This window comes from Pelodiscus sinensis, chromosome 31 (genome assembly GCF_052426305.1).
Source record: "Pelodiscus sinensis isolate ZL-2025 chromosome 31, ASM5242630v1, whole genome shotgun sequence".
Classification (NCBI taxonomy): Eukaryota; Metazoa; Chordata; order Testudines; family Trionychidae; genus Pelodiscus; species Pelodiscus sinensis.
This window is the reverse complement of record NC_143082.1, coordinates 10,247,707-10,268,129: the sequence shown is the minus strand read 5'-3', so window position 1 is coordinate 10,268,129 and position 20,423 is coordinate 10,247,707. Positions and strand designations below refer to the sequence as shown.

Here is a 20,423-nt window from a genome sequence, read left to right as displayed (position 1 = left end):
GGGACAAGGAGTTTGGTGAGGCCCAAGGGTTTGGAGTGCAGGGGTGGGCCCAGGGCAGTGTATGAGGGTCTGGGCAGAAGTTAGGGTGCTAAAGCAGGCTCACGTCTGGGGAAGAGGACTCAGAAGTGGGAGGGGATTTGGGCTCAGGAGTGTGGGAGGGGATGAGGAGGTTGAGGTGCAAGAGGGAGCTCTGGGTTGTGGGTGGGAGCTCTGGGAGGGAGTCATCATGTGAAAGGAGGCTCAGGGCTGGGGCAGGGTGTGGAAGGGAGCGCAGGGCACTTACCTCAGGTGGCAGTGGGACTAAGGCAGGCTCCCTACCTACCCTGCTTTGCACTTCTCCTGGAAGTGGCCAGTTCATCCTATGGTCCCTGGGGAAGCAGCTGGCTCTGTGCACTACCCTCACCTGCAGCTCCCATTGGTCACAGCTTCTGGCCAATAGGAGCTGTGGGGGTGATGCCTGCAGGAGAGGACAGCATGTGGAGCTTCCCTCCTCACCATTAGCCAGTGCTCATAGCTCCAGCCCAGCAGGGGGAAACCATAGCTCTAGACCTCTGGTCTGCAGCATGGAGACTTGCTATGGGACAGATCCAACCCAAGGACCAGAAGCTCCCCACCTTTGCTTTAAGGAGTTCAGAGCCTGGCTCTGAATGATGCCTGGTTTTCCTCCTAATTCATGGGACTTAGAGAATGAATGGAGTGCATGTGACTGAAAGTCAGGGTTGATGGGAGATATAAGCAGCAGCTTCTCCTCAGAAGGACAAGGAGCAAGAAGGAATGTCCTTGTGCTGGAAGCTCTTGTGTCTGGCGTGTCTTGTAGGTGGGGTCCAGGGAAGGACCAGCAGTGCATCCTTGCTGGCCGGAAGCAGGGAGTGCTTGGGAAGGCTTTAGACTTAGAGAGTAGACTGATTCGTTAGGAGCCCTGCGGGAGCTGAACCCAAAGCTGGAGGCTCAGAATGGAAGCTTTGCCTCTATCAGACTTGGACTACACTTCCAATGCTAATGAAGCCCTGAGTGGGGGATCTGTGTGGAGCTGTACAAAGTGTGATTATACTGTAGAGGGAAGCAGAGGCAATGGGGGGTAGGCCATCACACAACCCCACCAGAGTTGTAACCATAGCAAAAGTTGGACAAAGCCGGTGGGAATGTCAACTCTCTTCTCTGGATCAGAGCTCCAGACGGATCATACGACTGCCATTTTCACAAACCTCTGTTACTGCTGGAGCAAATGGTTCACTTCCCAGGGAAAAAACCAGCCCTGCGGTTGTGAGGTAGGTAAACCCTTTCAAGCTGATGAGTGGTAATTACAGTCTTATTCTAACATAATTTAGTGCAAGGCAAACAGTACAGAGGTCTGGATCTGAGAGACAGCCAGGCAACAGCATTGAGCAATAAATCCACTTTGTCAGGCTCCGGGTACACCCAGCAACCTGGCAGTGCTGAAGTGTATATTCTGTGGCAGATGAATTAAATGGAATGGGTTTTCTCATCTTCTGCTCACTCTCCTCCCATGCCTTGGGACCACTTTCTGGAAATCACCACGGCTGTTCTAAGGGGTCTCTTTACATCTTTAAAATGTATCCGTATAAAAAGTCTGTATGGAGAAGGAGTGAGAAGGGAATCTAGTAGCTGGTGTGAACGTTCCCCGTTGGTCTCTGCTGGAAGGAATTGCACAGCTCCACTGTGTGGCATAGGGCCTGTGCTGCAAGCCGCGGATGGAGATTCTCCCTTAGCTCAAGCTGAGCTTTTAGAGCAGGTGGAGCTGTGCTCTGTCCCCCTCCTGTTGTGAAGCCCCAAATGGCCCCAGCCTGCAGCCACTTGGTAACACTTGGTAACAGTGAGTGCTTGTTATTCTGTGGGTGTAATCGATCCCACTTTAACTAAGGTAGAGGAATAGTAATCTGTTGCCCATTCACATGGCAAAATGGCTGCAGGTGGGGCATGAAAATGGCAGCTGATTGCTCCCATAGGAGTGTTAACATGTTAATCTGGCTATGGAGTGGGGCGGCTAAGGCCAATTGGCAGGAAGTGTGCTCTGTTGCTGCCTGTGCTGTACCAGTTCCACCGCCAGTATTCTTCCATCGCTGGGGCAGCTCACTCAGCACTGATGCAGAAACCAAAAAGCCAGATGTTGTGGGACAGTGGGTTCCCCCTTCCTTCCGGGGTAGTTTTTCACTTTTCAGTATCTACACACATCAGGAGCAGCTCTCCAGCTCTCAAGAGTCAGTGCTGCTGCACAGCCCTTCTCAGGATTCACCCAGGTCTGTGAACACCGAGGAGGGGAAGCGGGGAGAAAGTAGCAACTCATGTTGAGAGGGAAGCAGTAGGAGAAGGAGGAACAGAAACTGCAGTCAGCAGATGCCAACTCAGCCTGTTTTTCCTCTTGGACCTTGCACATTGAGCAGTCAGGAGGACATTAATGTTTAACTCCATGGAAGGCTGGTTTGACAAGGAGTAAGGGAAGAGTATTTCTCTCCCTGGAGCCACTGTGGTGCTTGTACCACAGATATGAGGCCCTGATGGCTGCATGGGCTTTGTCATACAACATAATCCAAAGAGCATAATCCAATTGACAAACTCCAGAAGGAAGGAGTGACTTAACATAATTAACCCTTTAGCCTCCATTTCCATGGTTTGCTGGCCAGACAAATGAAGCTGGAGGATAGAGAAACACTGTGACAAAGAAAAGTAAGGAAATGCTCTCTTCTCTTGCCAGCAACCCACAGTCTCAATGATGCATTCAGAAATGACCTCTGAAGCCACCTGCAACTCAGCCATCTCTAATTTACAGCAACTACAATGTAGAGACGGAAGCCGGGGGCTCACTGACTCTGCTGCAGGGCTCATTTCTGTCTGGATTTCCTTTATGACGTGTGCTTTTGAAAAAGAGCAGTTGCACTGCTGCAGTTGGAAAGCAGTAATTGGGAAGTGCTGATTTTCATTTCATTGGAGAGATGAGGACAGTGGGAAAGTCAGAGGTATGTTCAGTGCAGTAGGCAAGACCCGGGAGGTGGGGGTGGGGTAACAGGATAACACAGCATCTCATCAACATCACTCTCCTTTTTTGATTTGTCTGTCACTTTTTCTCCACCTTGAATTTTTCTTCCAAGGTGAATGAAGTCTTCACCTAACAGCCTCAGGCAGATCTAGTCGGTAAATCACGGGACTTGGAGAACTCCAGGTTCTGTTCCCAGCTCTATATTTACTGCATAACCGTTGCAAGTCCCGCCCCCTTCCTGTCCATTGGAATGCCCATTTGTAAAATGAGGGTGATGTTTACATGTCTATCAGTCCATGACTGTTACTGAAGCACTCTCAGATTCACAGATGGAATTGCAGAGGCAAATCACTAGAGCGGGCCTGTAATTCCTCTGGGGCTAGCTTAGGAGATCTTTGCTGGGCACCGCACTCTGGGAAAGATGTGAACAACTTAGAGAAAGTCCAGAGGGGAGCACAAAAAAACGTTAACAGGTTTAGAAAACGTGACCTGTAAGGAAAGATGGGAAAAAATTAGTTTGTTTAGTTGGAAGAAAAGAGGACTGAGGACATGATAACAGTGTTCAAATGTGTAGGTTAGACAAATGCCTTTCAGGGATGGTATATAATATAGATAATATCTAGCCTTGCCTCAATGCATTTACACCATTTATCGAGGTCATTTTCCATCCTACATGTGGTTCTCTGCATGTCACAGAGCTGCATGATGCTGTCTCTGGGAGTTTTGTAATGACAGAAAAGGAACTAAAACTCTGCTTCTAGGAAAGCAAAAGCCCCTATGGCTGGGTCTACACTGGCATGAATTTCCGGAAATGCTTAAAACAGAATAGTTTTCATTATAAGTATTTCCGGAAAAAGAGCGTCAACATTGGCAGGATGCTTTTCCGGAAAAGCCCTTTTTCCGGAAAAGCATCTGTGGCCAATGTAGACGCGCTTTTCCGGAAAAGAGCCCCGATCGCCATTTTCGCGATCGGGGCTTTTTTCTGGAAAAGACTACTGGGCTGTCTACACTGGCCCTTTTCCGGAACAGTGTTCCGGAATAAGGACTTATGCCCGAGCGGGAGCAGCGTAGCTTTTCCGGAATAGCGGCTGATTTTGTACAGTAGAGCGTCGTTGCTTTTCCGGAAATTCAAGGGCCAGTGTAGACAGCTCGCAGCTTATTCCGGAAAAGCGGCTGATTTTCCAGAATAAGTGGCCCAATGTAGACACAGCCTACGAGACACAGCAGAATCACTGTTAGCTGATAACAGGTTACAGCCTCAAGGGCATTCTTTAGCACTTCTGTTGTTCATCTTTTTAAGTTGAGGTCATATACCAATCAAATGCTTGCAGGGCATTCCTATATTTCCATTATATTTGCAACATCTACAAATTTCAAAAGAACACCTCTCCATGAGGGTGTTTTTACAATTCACTCTTCCAGGCTTGGTCCCTTGCACTGCATGCTCTGCATATGGAAAGGGATTAATAGCAGAGCATAGAGGGATACAATAAACCACTGGGTTAAATGGAGATCCAATAGCCATGAACAGTGACTTGGGACCTGTGGCATTAAGGAGGTGGTACTGTAGTTTATCAGAGATTTACATAAACCTTCACTATAAAATTAAATATGTACCTTGGGAAAGAAATCAAAAGCTATACTTATCAGGCAGATCCCAGCCTCTTTCTCAATCCCTCAGGAAGGCTGAGTGGGAAGAAATTCTGTAATTCATCATGTGGAAGTGACAGTAAATGTCTTAGAGTTAATGAACTCACAGGGATAAAGCAGATGACAAGGGATGACTGGAACAGACTGGGAGGTCTATCTATCCATGTTTGCACTGCTGCTCTGAAATGTTCTCTGTCTGAGGGAGGCTGGAATTCTTTCACCAGCATGTAATAGTGACTTTTGCTTTATTAACCTAACACTACTGGACATCTCAGACCAAATCCTTCATCTGAAAGCCTAACTCTCATTTACATTGAAGCTCTTTACCCAACTCTGCCAGTCGAATAATCATTTATACCCATTTTAAGACCTTCCCCCATACAGTCAGGCTACGTCTAGACTGGCATGCTTTTCCGGAAATGCTTTTAGCGGAAAAGTTTTCCATTAAAAGCATTTTCGGAAATGTGCGTCTAGATTGGCAGGACGCTTTTCCGCAAAAGTACTTTTTGCGGAAAAGCGTCCATGGCCAATCTAGACGTGCTTTTCCGCAAAAAAGCCCCGATCGCCATTTTCGCGATCGGGGCTTTTTTACGGAAAACAAATCTCAGCTGTCTACACTGGCCCTTTTGCGCAAAAGTTTTTCGGAAAAAGACTTTTGCCTGAACAGGAGCAGCATAGTATTTCCGCAAAAACACTGACAATCTTACATGAGATCGTCAGTGCTTTTGCAGAAATTCAAGCAGCCAGCGTAGACAGCTGGCAAGTTTTTCCGGAAAAGTGGCTGCTTTTCCGGAAAAAGTGGCCAGTCTAGACACAGCCTCAGTGACTGTAAAGGGATCTTGGTGTAAATGAGAATGAGCCCCAATTTAATCTTTATTCAATCAAACCTCCTAAAATCTGCCTCCTTAAGTTACTCCCAAGTAAATCTAGAGAAACTCTATTGTCACTCTAGACTTGCAAGATAAATATGGAATCAAGAAGATTGTGGCAGATACTGTTACACTCTGCTGCAGTCAAGAATCCGGCTTGTGATACTATACAATGACTTCTTTAAGTGTTGCAAGCAGTTAACTGGTTTGACTGTAAGATGTGTCTGAACTTTTCTCTAAACTTTTTAGCTGGTAAAATTAAGGTTTTGGTTAGTGGGTTGAGATTGCGTTCTTGTCATTGGGAGTTAGGAAAAGTGTATGACTGTGAGGGGCTCACCCTGTGTGTTGAATGTGGACTGAATAAGGAACCTAGAATTTGCTCCTGTGTGTGCTCTTTTATCTATGCTCTGTCTTATATGTTTTCTGGACTGTTTCCATCCTGCCTAGACCCTCTCATCTTCGGTCTCAAATCTGTACATGCTTTTCTGACACGTGCGCTGTGTGAGCTCTCTCCTGGGACTTTTTATACAGCCCTCGTGACTGCCACTGTAATGATGGTTGTGCTTGTTTTTTTGTTGCCTTGGCTCCAGAAAAAAAAGAACGTATCTACTGATAGAGACAGCTTGGAAGCAAAGTAAAATTCCAGTTTAGTCACTCATTAAACTTGGGAGGGGACGTCTATGAAGTGAATTGACTGGGTGTAGCTCTAAGAATCAGAAAGGGTGTTAGCGCTGGCCTTATCACTGAATGCTGCCTGCGATAGCTGCCCAATTCTGCAGCATGCTGAGACTATCCTCTAGGAAGCTAAGCAGCTTCAGCAAGGGATTGGGACGCAGTTAAAAGACTCAGCTTCTACCATAGGGCACCAGCATATGTCAGGAAAGACGGTTGGTGGAATATTAAACTGACTGAAGTGTTGAGACAAAATAAATATTGGTCTTGATTCACCTCTCCCATTCCAATTAGGAATAGTTCCATGGAAGTTAATGAAATGCCACTGCTAAGAGTAGTGTAAGAGAAGAATCCACCCCATTAAAAAAAAAAAAATCTTGTTCCTATGCGCTACTGACTATACTTGAGGTTGCTAATCCAGAAATAATTGTTAAAATCTCATTGAGTTTTCACCATTTATGAGGTCATAAACAGATGGCTTAATCATTTATTAAAACAAATAAGCATCACAGATACTTTAAATTAAAGTACATTAAAGACTCCAGTGTAAATTATACACACGTAGCTCATCTAGGCAACCTTGATGCCTATGGCTGCTTTTCACCCCCACTCGTTGTGTGCCACATTCCTTGTTACATCTTGTCCTGATCCTGCAAGCAGCTCTGGGTGAGCAGTGCTCTTCACCCTCATGGACTTCTCTTGAGACCAACAGGATAGAGAAGTCTCCACATTTTGCACTATCATCAGGATTGGGACATCAGACTGTAAACTCTTTGAAACAGGGACTGACTTTTACTCAGTTTAAATAATAGCCAGGGGCCCTAATTCTGATTAGAGATCCAAATGGTCCTGTAATGTAAATAAGTAGCAAGCTTAAAAGTCTGGTTATCTTTTGCTATTTGGGCAGTGAAATTAAACTAAACTCTCCAATTTCACTTTCTGGTTCTTGTACATTATCCCAAGTACCTGCTGTTTAGATTCCTGGAGAAGCAGGGACGACTGCACTCAAAGGAGCGGGTAAAATGGGATCCAGTGGGGGCTACCCCTCCTTCCTCCCAGCATCCCACTAGATCCAGAGCTGTGCAGGGGAGATGCCCCATTCTTGGGGCAGTAGGACTCAGATGGTGCTGCTCCTCCCTCTGTGTGGGCCTTGGAGAAAACAGCAGAGAGAACCCAGACAGAGACTCCAACCAGTAGGGACAGAAGCAGCTAAAGCAGGGCTCTTTGATCCTCTGGACATGTGGAGAAACTACAATTTGTTCTGTGCTCCACACCTTCAGTCTCTTCACTTCAGCTTTACTGTCGACCTGACCCCATTATCCTCTTTTCTTGTGCCCTGTCCTCCCTTACCTCTTCCCTTTTCTTTCCATTTAGCTGATCCCCTCTTCAATAAACTCCCCTACGCCAAAACAGTGAGGGAACTAATATGCTATTTCCTGACATCACGTTGTTCTCTCTGCTGGGGTGTTCTTCCACTTTCCCTGATCCCTGGTCTTGTCAGGACTGTGAATTTCTTCAGGCAGCAACCACCTGTTACTGTGTGTTTGTAGAACATCTTGAATAAGGGATCCCACTCTTGGTCGGCCCTTAAACCATTACCATAATATACATAAAAACAGTTGCACAGACAGATGCAAACCCCATGCAAAAAAAGTTCTTACATTGAAGTTGTTGAAGTAATTAATAGTATTATGAGTATAACCTTTCATTAAAATACATAATTACAGCATTATCACTGAGAAACATGTACATTAGAAAGACAGGAAATGATCAGCTAAGATAATCTACATAAACATACTATTTCCTTTACAGAAAGTTTACCTTGCAGATTCTGTAACAGCCTCAACCTTCTGCCATCAAGACTTTCTTACAAATGCTTTCAACATACCATGCAGATCACCACCCATCTGTACATGTGTGTAATTGGTGATGTGTCTATCTTCTGTGTCAGAGTTCAGGTTGTTACTTGACTATGTAAGGTGCACATTGCAATACTGATATTACTGTAATGGTAATTAATGTAAACTAGCTAGCAATATTCTGTCTTCTGTATTGTTTACGTTATATTAATTTCTTCAACAAATTTAAGTCTAAGTTAACAAAGATTTTTTGGGGGGGGTGGATTTTCTTGTGTGTGTAAAAGAAATATAACGATCCTTGAAAGCTTCATCTTAGGCTATGTCTGCACTACAGTCTGAGCAATCCCACTGCAAAGCATATTGGAGTTGTTGCATCCACACTGATGCGGAATACACTTATGTGAGGCATTCTGACTTTTTCAGTTACGTCCTCTGTTTCTCAGCATGCACTAAGCTGCATCACATTAATTTTGCAGTGTATTGTGGGAGAACTTGTGTGTCCTTCGCGGGCTCCTCTGTGGACATTCTCTTCATTTGCCAATCCAGAAAGTAAACTTGCTTCCAGTTTGGCATGATCTAGACTTCTTTCCTTGGCCTTGGTTCCAGACAAAGGTGAGGCAGGGATCCAACTCAAAACAATGACCTGTTGTAACTGTTGGCATTAATGTAATTATCATTTTGGAACCAGGAGGCAGACAGAGCATGAGGTAGGTGGGGTCATTTGGCAGCAGCCTGAGAAAGTGGGGTTGTTCCCTTCTAAGCATTTCCTGCAAGCTGCATGCAGATATGGAACAGTGAAGACAGCTAAGCATAGAGTGGTGGAATCACATTGTTATGCAGACCTGGGACAATCAGAAATGGACCCAGAATTTCCACAAGAGGAAGGCCATCTTAGACTCCAACCAGGATGGCAGTTAGTGCCAGCTGATTTGCAGCAGGATGCCAATTGATTTGGGACTTTCCATTTATAGCCCACAGAGTATAAAGCATTAGAGCTAAAGAGCAGAGAAAAGCTATACCACGGTTTGTTACAGAGACAATCATCTAGAGGAGCCACTCCACTGGCTGAAGAGAGAGTGCACTCATACCATACTAATGAAGATAAGCGAAACTGCCAACATCTCAGTGATTAGTAGGGAGAGGAATGCAGATTATCTGGTTTGGCTGCTGGAGAACTATCTACTGACAAGCAGAAAATGAAGGGCATGCAGTTGGCTAAACAATCACTCAGCCTTAATTTTCTCTGATGTGCATTTTTTCCACTCTCAATGTTGCCTCCTAGAAGTGAGAGAACCAACAGCTAAAAAGTGGGATGTCGTCTTTATTCCAGGTTACTACTATCAGGCACTGCAGCACCATTCCTTACGGTATATGGTATTACTATTATTTACATTGTGGTTGCATGTGGAGTCTCCATGGTGCTGGGTATTGCCTCACACACAGATTGTTTTTGTGCAGAAATCACAACAGACAAGATGAAGAATGGGGGGAAAAAAAGAAATAGAATTATCCCCATTTTACAGGTGGGGAAATGGGGGCATAGTTTGTGTGCCTGGAGAAGAGCTGTGTTGCTCAAAAACTTCCTCCCACCCACAGAAGTTGCCCCAGTTAAAGGTACCTCACCTAAGACTTTGGCCCAAGGTCACACAGGGAATCTGTGGCAGAAATGGGAACTGTGTGTCAATTTCCCCAGATCCCACTGTCTACACCAGTACAAAAATACCCCCCTGCAGGCAGGTCGCTGCCTCCTGGTTTGGCTGTAAGGCCAGTGGGTCTGTCTGTGCAAACCATTCCAGGGCTGCTTGAGCCCACGATTGGAGCCACTGTGAGCAGAGCCTTGGACCCAGCAGCCTCCTGCTCCGCTCTAGGCTCAGGCTGCAGGCAGCCAGGGGACACTCCATTCCCTGCGAGGAAAGGGGGGGGGGGAACAGAACGAGGAGAGCCCAGTGCGCATGTGCTAGAAGTTTTGCCAAGGTTGGACTAGGGGGAATTGACATGCGCACTGAGGGAGTGCTGGGGCAGTGGGTGCATGCGTGCGGGAGGACCCGGGCAAGGAACGGGGGCGTGGCCACCGCGCGGGGGCGTGGCCAGCCCGGGAGGGGGCGTGGCCAAAGCTGTTCTCCCTGGCGGAGCTGCCACGGCTGCTGGCCGCCGTCTGCAGCAGCGAGCGACAGGTGCGCGGCGCAGGTGGGTTGCTGCGGGAGCCGGCAGGTTCGCTGCGGGGCGAGGGTCGGGTTTGGATCTCTCCCTCCCGTCTCTATCGGGTCGGGCTCTTGACAGCGGGTGCAGGACCCCGGGGCGCTCACCTGGGCTGGGCTCCCTCCTGCGGGCTGCTGCTCCGCGGGCTTCCGCGGGCTCCCGCGGGTGCGGGAGGAGGGAGTGGTGGGGCGGCTCGGTGGGAGATGGAGCCGCACCTGTGCACCTGCCGGAGGCGCACGGAGCCCCGCTGGCGTGTGTCTTGCGAGCCGTGGGTGTGCCTGCAAAGCTGGCTCAAAACTCCATGCCCCGGATTCACCCCGGCTGCTGGAAACCGACTCTCCCAGCCAGACACGGAGGAGGGTGCTACTCGTGTCCGCAGTTACTCTTGGCAATGTTGGGAATGAAAGCTGGATGTGCGACCCCCCCCCCCCCCCCCCCGGGGCTTGCGTTAGCTCGTTTTTAAAATAACCCTAAAAGATGGTGCTGCTGGTCTAAAGGTATGTTGTTGCAGTCATCGAACCCACAGCCCCTGAGAACTTTTGCTGTGTATACACTTCCTACAACTGCGTAATCTTGTTAGGTTTGGCACCTCTCCATTCACCACAGCACAAAAATGGTTTTTGCCTCTTTACCTCTTTTGAACTTAATGGCTAGCCAAAAAAAGCTGGGATGTAGTAGGTAGTTCTAATTGGAAGTAGAAATTGGCGATAGGTATTTTTTTAATGCCTTCTTTATTTACAAAGAACATATAGAATCCTAGAGAGAGATCCCTGTTAATTTGCAACTTTAAAAACGAGTGGTCCTGTGACACCTTAGAGACTAACCAAAATAGATAGATTCATGAGCTTTCCTGGGCAAATAACAGAAATCAAGTTTTATGGATAACAACAGAAGTACCTGTCAGTTGTAGGACCTGTGTTAATGAGGCTAATTGTGTCTGAACGCAAAACGAAATAAGCAGAAAACAGTTCTTCATTTTCCCCTCTCTTCTATTTTTTGTAACTCACTGCACCAAAAAGCCTGTTCCCTACCCCCACAAACTTCTCCCTGGGTTTCTTTCAGGGTCAGCTACATTATTTAAGCTGTTCTTTCCAGCTATCTTTCACTCTCTCTTCCAGTTTGTCTGTTTTTTTTCTTCCCACAAACCTTCCACAGCACCTACCCAAAGCAGTCCTCAGCAAAACCTTTTATCTTAATATTATTGTGAGAATAAACTAATGCTGAATTGAATGGCCAGTTCGTGTTTATCAATTTCAGTGATGTTTTTACTCAGCCTGTAACCAGATTTCATTAAGTTCATAATATAAATGATTTGATCATATGTTTTGTCCTTTGCGGTATTGAATATCCAGCAATGAAAGGTGTCACTCATTTATTTGAAAAAGTAACTATCTTCTGGCACCTCAATATGTGACAGAAAGCCTCTTTTATATTGGCTTCTAACAAATGTTTAGTCAAGGGCATGGTACAATCTTCATACCCTTTCCAAATATCCTTTAATACTAGGCGAAACTCTTTGAAATGCAGTTTAAGAAAAAAAGTCCTAGTAGTAATTATTTGACTGTTACAAGCTTCTTAGCACAATTAAAAGGGATGGAGGAGGAGAATGTTTAGTGTTATCCTTTTTCAGCTTTAGTACTCGTGTGGATGACAGTATCTTGGTGTGCTATGGCTGTAGGCCACATCCTAATTTGATAACCTTACATAGAAAACTACAAGGTAGTTATCTCCATTGACTTATTAATAGCCACCTGTCGTCCTCTACTGTGGGCTTCTTTGTGTGAGAGAGGTAATCAAGGAATAGTTCTCAATTTTGAATTGAAAGCTTATCTTCAAAAACAAGAAGAAAAAAAACCAATTTTTTTCTTCAAGTTGACCTGCCCCAATCCCAGGAAATAGTGCAGTAAATGGTTTGTCCTGTTGTAGAATATTATGTTTGTGCTGTCTCCAGATCTAATTATCTGAATGCACACTTTGCGTTGTTTTCCACTAATTATAGGATAAGACTGTAGTGAGTCCAAAGACCCTTTCTCAAATGGGAGATAACTTTTAGTTCTTATTACTGTGTTTTTGTAGTACACCGATGTTATGATCTGTGAGCTTCTTGAGCAGTGCCTTCGCTCTATTACTTTTGCTGATGGACCTGCAAAGAATTTTTCAAGTAGATCCCTAGAGAGAGATTTCTGCTGTTGTGGTGATAAGAACAGAATCTTAATTTGTCTCCTTCAAACAGCATCACAGCTAGTATCTTTATCACTGTAGGAGCACCTGTAATTCTGTTGTTCTCCTTCCTTGAGTAGTAGGAATTTTTCTACAATTCCTACTATCTCTGTGCTAATAAACTTCTGTTAGAAAATGAAAGATTCAGCAGATGTATCTGTTTTAACTTGGCCAACTTGTCAGTCAGCATTCAACCACTAACTTTTTTAAAGGATGATCTTCTAGTGGCTGTTGTGGCTTTTGTGATGTGCAGTGCTCCCTGTGGTCCAGTAGAATGTGACTCAAATTTATAATAATTAGCCTGATATTTTTAAGGAAACAGCATTGGTTCAAAATGTAATGTTTACACATTCAACTTTTAATTGAACGTCCTGAGTATTTCAGTTGGACAGGCAAAATTTATTCCTATAGGAGCTTGCAACTTGGCAAACATGAAAAAGCTTAATGAGAGGTTGTGGTAGTTACGGCTACTTCAGTGTGCTATTGGCAATGAAGCCAGTAGCTTGGTAGCGAGACAGTTAACAGTCTTGAGTCTCTGAGCCTCAGGCAGAATCAGGTATTTGTGTTGATGCAGATGTCTGAGTCTTTTACCAAAGGACACTTCATGTGAAAATAAGTCCCTTATTCAGTAAGTTAAATGGCTTCTCATATTTGAATACGTTCCTGCTGATTAACACAAATGTTTATTGCATCACTTGTTTGGTCTTAACAGCAAATGCTTGTACTACTCTGATTCTTAAATCTAGGTTTTTTTTAATATCCTGTTTAAAACAGGAGTCATGAGTGCCATTCCCAGAAAGCTGTCATTCCAAGCCATAACTATTTAGGACTTTGGAGCCATTATTGTAGTTCCTGTGGATTTCTAAGTTTCTGTAGATCAAAAAACTGGCAGGGAGACATTTGCTTCTGCATTCTGTGGTGCCATATCTTAAAATCCAGCCAAGTGGCTTGGTGTTTTGTATCTCTTGTTTTGTTAAATGCCCAGCTATTGATTTTTTTAATTGAATAATGATGTAATGAGCAGTAATCCTGGTAAATTACTATTTAGATTATAACCAAATTAACTTCTAAAATCCTAGTATCTTTCTGTGAGTATAAAGACAAAATAACACTGAGCAATATACTTTAAACTTGAACGTGCATATAGTGCCTGTAATTGTCGATATGAAGAAGAGCTGTGTGTAAGCATGAAAGCTTGTCTCTGTATCAGAAGTTGGTCGGATACAAGATACTACCTGACCCATATGTCTCTCTGATAGTTTGGGATCAACATGGCTACCACAACACTGCATTTAACTGTTGTAGCTTATCACCAGAAAAATAAACTTTTATATTTTATTTAGATTTTAAATATTCATTATCCACTTTGGGTAATGAATTGGTGGATATCATCAATACATACCCCTGCTCTGCGTCTGATCTTACTTTCTTGTTCCCACTGCTCAGCTCTGATGTCCCTTTTGCTATTAACTAATGAGCTGTTACAGCAGATGTTTTCTTTTTTGCAGACATGTCAACATAAATGTCTTTCAAAACAAACCTTCCTTGAGGCAGTTAAATAAGGAGTCAAATCTGTGTATTAGGAATGTTAAAATGATTGTTTAACTGTGTAACCACTAGGCATTTTAGCATTTACACATGGTGGGGGGAGGGCAGACAGCTCCCCAGGAGCTCTTCCTCAGAGGGATCCAGCTTTTAAGCAGACTTCCTGCATGTACCAGGAGCTTGTGTGTAACCATGAAGGTTAACCCATGAGCCCAGGTTCATAGGTTAACCATGTACATGGTTACACTTTCACATCCCTACTATGTGTAAATATTTTTCTAGATCTTCCAGCATATATATATAAATAAATAATATGGATTTTATTCGACTACAATAAATGTCAAGTTTCAATTTACAGTGGTTTTAATGTAAATAGTGAAGCTGATGCACCATTTTCTACCCCACCTTTGCAAAACTGTTGTGAGAACCTACCAGGCTCCAAATCAACTCATCCATTATTCTACAGTGATAAAAATGCTAGTTTATTAGTGCATTTAGACCTTTCTCCCTCCCATTCTACTTGACCTCAAGATGAATTTTTGCAAGAATGTTTTATTTTTAATGGCTTAGTGTGAGCGATTGTCTAACACTCTACAAAACCATTTCAGAGTTCTAGGTATCTTTATATAAAAAAAATAAAGTATTCACTAAACCTGTAATCTTGTATAGACTTGGACTTTCCTCACTTCGTGTACCCTGTGTAGTCCTGTTCAAGCCAGATGTTCCTGAGTCTGAGCTAGTTTCTCTTGAGGTGGCATTGCTGTGGTGTGGCAAGAAACCTGCTTTTCTCAGTTTAGAGAGTTCATACTAAGAACCTGGGATCTGATAGGAAGCACGAGCCCTCTGGCTCCATAGATGGTACCATCTCACTCCAGAACTCTGGTTTTCGTTAGCCAAATAATCAAAATTTTAACATCCCTAATCGAATAGTTAAGCCCCAGGACTATTGCTACACTTCAAAGGTGAAAGTGCTGTGGGGAGCATGGGGCCAGTGGGTGACTCGCTTGTTCTGTGCTTCCCACAGCGTATCAATGCAGCTGCGCCACATAGAGCCCAAGGACAGCGGGAGATGCCAGGCGGTGCGGTGCTGCTGCTTTGAAACACCACATGCAGCCGAGGCCAGCTGGGGACTCCCAGCTGGCCCTGGGCTGCATGTGGCATTTCAACGCAGCAGCGCCACGTGGAGCCCCCGGGGTCTGGCCCCAGGCTCCACGCAGCGCTGCCGCTTTGAAGCACCCCTTCTCTCCCTCCCCCTTGCTGCCTTTTTCTGATAGAGGTAGCTTGGGGGTGGAGGGGAAGAGGGGAAGCAACTAGTCGACCAGCATGGCGACTATCCAATAAGTATTTGCTTAAAAGATAGTCGACTAGTCATTAACATCCCTAGTTTCCATGCCAGTGACGGCTTGTTTGTGGAGATTACGCCAGAGAACTTCAGATAACTTCCTCTAGCAGGTCCAAAGAGGGAGCAATTGGGGTGCTTTCCTTGCCTCCATCCCAGACGCATGTTTTGATGGGATACTGTTCCAAGGTGATAATGCCATCAGCTTGGCTAATTATTCTTGGGAGACTAACTTTGAAAGGGCGTATCTTCCACACTCGTCTACTCCCACAGTCTCTTGCAGGATGAAGCTAATGGCTTAGTTTTATGGTCCTCTGGAGCCCTTTTAAAGGCAGCCTTGCAGTTGTTACATCTTTCACTCAAATGCCTTCCCACAACATGCCTAAAGAAGTTCTCATTGTGGTCTGTGACTGAATTCAATTTATGGTTTAAGAGGAACATTTCTTAAATCCCTGTTCTTGGTATTGCAAGTCTTCTTAAGGCTAGTCAACCAGGTTGGGCAAAACAGATGGGGACTGAGAACTACACTTACAAATACAACAAAACAGTTGACAGACTAAAATAAAACACTTTTAATCTTTAACGAATGCATGTAAATTATTTACAGCAAGATTTGAATGGAGCAGGGATAAAGTTAGTACTGAGAGCCAGGCAGGCAGATAGAAAGGAGTTTGAGGCACGTTATTTATATACTCTCCCTGTGGAATTTGTAGCTCGAGGGAATTTCTGATGCCTTCTATCAGGCAAATGCTGCTTGAAATGATTCCATAACGATGCAGCTGGGCACATGACTCTACGGCGGGACTATGGTGGCAAATAAATTTGGAGTACACACATTGTTGCTGGGAAATATAACCTCTCTATTAGCCACATTTCTCTGGATGCCCTGTGTGTGTCCTTTAGATTGTGAATCTCTGGGGCAGAGAATGTCTTTATTATGCAGCATAGGACATGTTTGTATAAACAGTCAACTAATAATCATAGTAATATATGAATATTACTTATAGGAAGTGGTCTTGAATGTATTATCTGGAGGTGACTAAGGAAGTAGCACGGATGCTTTAGAAACATGACTTTAAACAAAATAGGAATATGGGAAAAACACAGATCTGTTAACATCTTCTTGACAACTTTCATTTTGTGTATGTGCATGCATGCACTCTGTAGCCATTCAAGATCAAGCAAGCTGTTTTGCTTCAGTTTTGAGAAGAACTTTACTGGGATTGCTCCCATTATGGAAGAAATGTTTGTTGGAATGAGTCATGATTGTTTTAATACTGATGTGACCACAGCTAAAGGCGTGGTCTCTTCTAATGAAAGACATGCATTACCTGCCGGAAGTCAAAATTATGACTATCAAAGATAAGTATGAATGTGTTTAAAACAAGGTGTGCTATTTAAACATGCCTGTATACTTTCAACTTCCCTTGCTATTCTTTCTGTTACCACAGTTGTCTGGCCTCCTCCATTTTGGTAACAGGATTTCCCTGTAAATGGTCTGACCTTAAACAAATTAAAAATTACACAAGAAAAGTCAGTTGATTTTTAAACAATTAAGATGCATTTTTAAACAAATTCCTCTGCTGTCAATATTCCACTGAATTGTACATATAAACCAGAGTGAAAATGCAAGATATCATAATAGAGTTCACTGAAAGTGAAATGCAGCTTTATTAGATGCTTCCTGTTTAGAGCATATCAGTTTTCAGCTAATATTAAACTGCAGGCTTAATCTGTAAAACACAGGTATGTTACATGTAAATGTGCAAGGTACAAAGCTTGGAGATATTGATCCTCTTTTAACGAGTTCTTCTGTATGGCTAAGAAGGGTATATTTTAGTGCATGGGTTAAATTTACACCCAAATCTCAGCTATGCCCTTTGACTGCCCCTTGTTTAGTTGTTTCCTTGGGAGGGAGGAAGCAGACTAACTGGTGATGAGAGACTCTTGTAAATGTAATTTTCTTTGGCTATACCCGTGTATAAACAGGCATTATTCCAGTGCAAATAGTGGCCTGGTCTACTGATTCTGGGGTTTGCACAAAAGCAGCTACATTAGTGATGGCTATATAATTGAGACAGATCTCTGGGTCTAGACAAGGCCTTGTTTATGTGGTGAGACATATCTAGAACTCATGCACCCTTGAACTTGCACTGAGAGGTTCCCCTTTGACCACAGCAGATTTGAAGTTGCAAGGCCTTGATGTCTGTAGGAATTTAGTGCAAAATGATTTGTGTATGAAAGAATCTTGCTGCTAATTGTCTTGCTATCAAATGGGCTTCACTACGTACTCCCTTTCTGTGCTAAAAAGTGCCCTTCCAGGCTAATTTCACTGACTTCCACTGTGTCATGGGACAAGATTTTATAAGCAAGTAGTTTGAGTAATTAACTGTTCATCCTGTGAACACAAGTGTTGTCTGCCCTACCTATGCAAAGATGATTCAGAGTACATAGTTTGGCAAGTGTCAAGAGACTGACATCAGTAATATGAAATCCACTCAGAATTTAATTTAGAGTTTTCTTATAACCCTTTTCAGGGATTTTAAACTTGGCCCTTAAAAATTGTAGCTGGGCATAGACGGTCTCTGAGGTTTGGCTTAGTAGCACAGTCGCAACCTGAAGTATTTTGTGTGTGTCAATGACCAACTGGCAACACTATCAGTCCTGGACTGGGAAGCACATTGTATCACACTCTACCAATTTCTCCCATCCATCCCTCACCCGAAAGGGCTGCTCCTTTGACAGGCCTTATATGGCGAATGAGCAGTGATCACTGGGTTTTCAGTGTAACCCTGACACTGCCACACTGTGAAAAAATAGTATGAGTTCTAAGTAAGGATGTTGAGTAACAGTTAATTGACTATTTGAATAGTGGATGGAATTTCCATCGACTAGTCGATAGGCACTTCTGTGTGCAGCCTGGCGCCAGTGGGAAGTCCTGCTAACTACAGCCTGCACGTGGCCTGCCAGCTTTGAAATGTACAAGAGTCCCCAGCAGAGGCTCTTGGGCATTTCAAAGTGGCAGTGCAGATTGGAGTCGGGAGTCAGGAGGAGACTGAGTTCCCCATTGACCCCCTGGGTTCCATGCAGTGCTGCCAATTTGAAATGCCAAGCGGAGCTTGGGTCACAGCTGGGGTCTGCCGTGCTGGAGATGCTGCGCTGGAGCCCAGGATCAGCTGGGAAGTCCCCAGCTGACCCCAGGCTCTTCCTGCGGCAGTGCTGCACAGCTGATCCCAGGCTCAGTTGTGCAGCACTGGCACTTTGAAGTACCCCCTCGCCCCCTTTGTTGCCTCTATCTGATAGAAGCAGCAAGGGAGGGGGGGGATCGACTTACTATCCGATAAGCAAATATTTATCGGACAGTCGATTACTTGACTAGTCCTTAACATCCCTAGTTCTAAGGCAATGAATATTCAAGGTGAAGTACTAACTAGACATTGTCCCTGATCAAAACTTAACTGGCTGGCTGATTTAGAATTAATATCAATCCCTGACTGACTGCAGACCTGTTGTACGCAGGAATTTCTGGAGGGGTGTGTGTGCTTTTTTTGTAAATGTGGACCATGAGGGTGTGAATGCACTCGCCATAATCCCTCTCCTCCCCCTAGTAAGTGGGGAAATAAGCCCCAGCTTTCCCCTGGCAGGCCAGAGCATGGGGGAAGGAGGCTCAGGCAGCGTGCTGCTCCTGTCTTCCCCTGGCCGGATGGAGCATGCTTACTTGAGGGATCATGGCGGGGAGGCGGGCTTTCGGATGGAGCATGCTTACTTCGGGGATCATGGGAGGGAGCCGGGGAGGCAGGCTTTTGCACCCTCCCCGTGTACAGGCCTGGACTGTATTCGCACGTGGAATAAGTCTTTAAACAAAGTCAAGTTTCATGTGTCATCCTGCTGTAAGCATTATACATCCATTTATTAAATCCATAAATTAAAAAGTTTCTACAAAATTCCATCCTATAATTATGGGGAAGATTGTTCACTTGAATCCTGACTTTCACTCTCTTGGTTTAATATGCTGTAGTTTGTAAAATCATCTTAGTGTTTGGAGAAACTCTTTTGGGACCACCCCAGAGACTAACAAAGCCTGGCTATTGACTAGAACTTGTTCCAGCCAGTCTTGTCTGCTCAGACCTGCAGAATAGAGGTGTTCGTTCGTGATAGATGAGAATTTGTTCTAGAACCCACTTTTCACTCTAAAGCAGTGATCTCCAACCTTTTTAAGCACAAGATCCTTTTTTAAATTTAACTGCAATCCAGGATCTACCTCACATCGAAATATCATTGCCCTCCCTCCTTTGTGCCCCTTCTCTAAGGCCCTGCCCCTGCTCACTCCATCCTCCCTCCGTCCCCCTTCTTCCTCCCTTTCATCAGGCGGGGCAGAGGGCTGGCGTGTAGACTCTGGTCTTGGGTTAAGAGATTTGGAACGTTAGGGGATTTGGAGTTGCTCTGAGCTGAGCCTGGGGCAGGGAGTTGGGGTGCAGAAAGGGGTTCTGGGTACAGGCTCTGTAAGGGAGTTTGGGTTGGGGGGAGGGGAGTTCAGGGCCAGGGCAGAGGCTTGGGGTACAGGAGGGGTTTATGACTGGGACAGGGGTTCAGGATGCAGGCTCCAGCTGGACAATGCTTACCACAGGTGATGCAGTGGGGCTAAGGCAGGCTCACCCCTGCGCTAGCCCTGCACCACTTTCAAAAGCAGCCAGCAAACGCCTTCCATCCCAAGCCTTATTGTGCCCCCCTCCATTCTGTGGAGACAGACTACAGAGTGGGAGTGGGGGCACCCTGACATCAGCACCCCTCCTCTTCGTTCCCTACCCGGCACGTGGAGGTGGGGAGGAGGGACAGCAGTGAGGGGAGGAGCAGCTGAAGTACCAGAATTTGATCGCCTCTTGGCCAAACCAGTGAAGATCACCCTCAGAGGCTCCAAGATCTACCAGTAGAACTCTATCTACAGATGAGTGACCACTGCTTTAAACAAAATACAGGACTATGTAGCACTTTAAAGACTAACAAGATGGTTTATTAGATGATGAGCTTTCATGGGCCAGACCCACTTCCTCAGATCAAATAATGGAAGAAAATAG

General features: G+C 44.8%; 1 protein-coding gene across 2 annotated transcripts in view; it reads left to right on the top strand.

The window, feature by feature from the left end:
• Window positions 1–10,089: 10,089 nt before the first annotated feature.
• LIMA1 (LIM domain and actin binding 1) overlaps window positions 10,090–20,423 on the top strand; it is a 50,754-nt gene continuing 40,420 nt past the window's right edge. Inside the window, exon 1 of one of the 2 annotated variants that reach the window (XM_075902053.2) lies at window positions 10,090–10,232. The gene's annotated coding sequence lies outside the window, so the exon portion shown is untranslated. The remainder of the gene's footprint in view (window positions 10,233–20,423) is intronic. The other variant, XM_089774724.1, reaches the window with a different exon arrangement.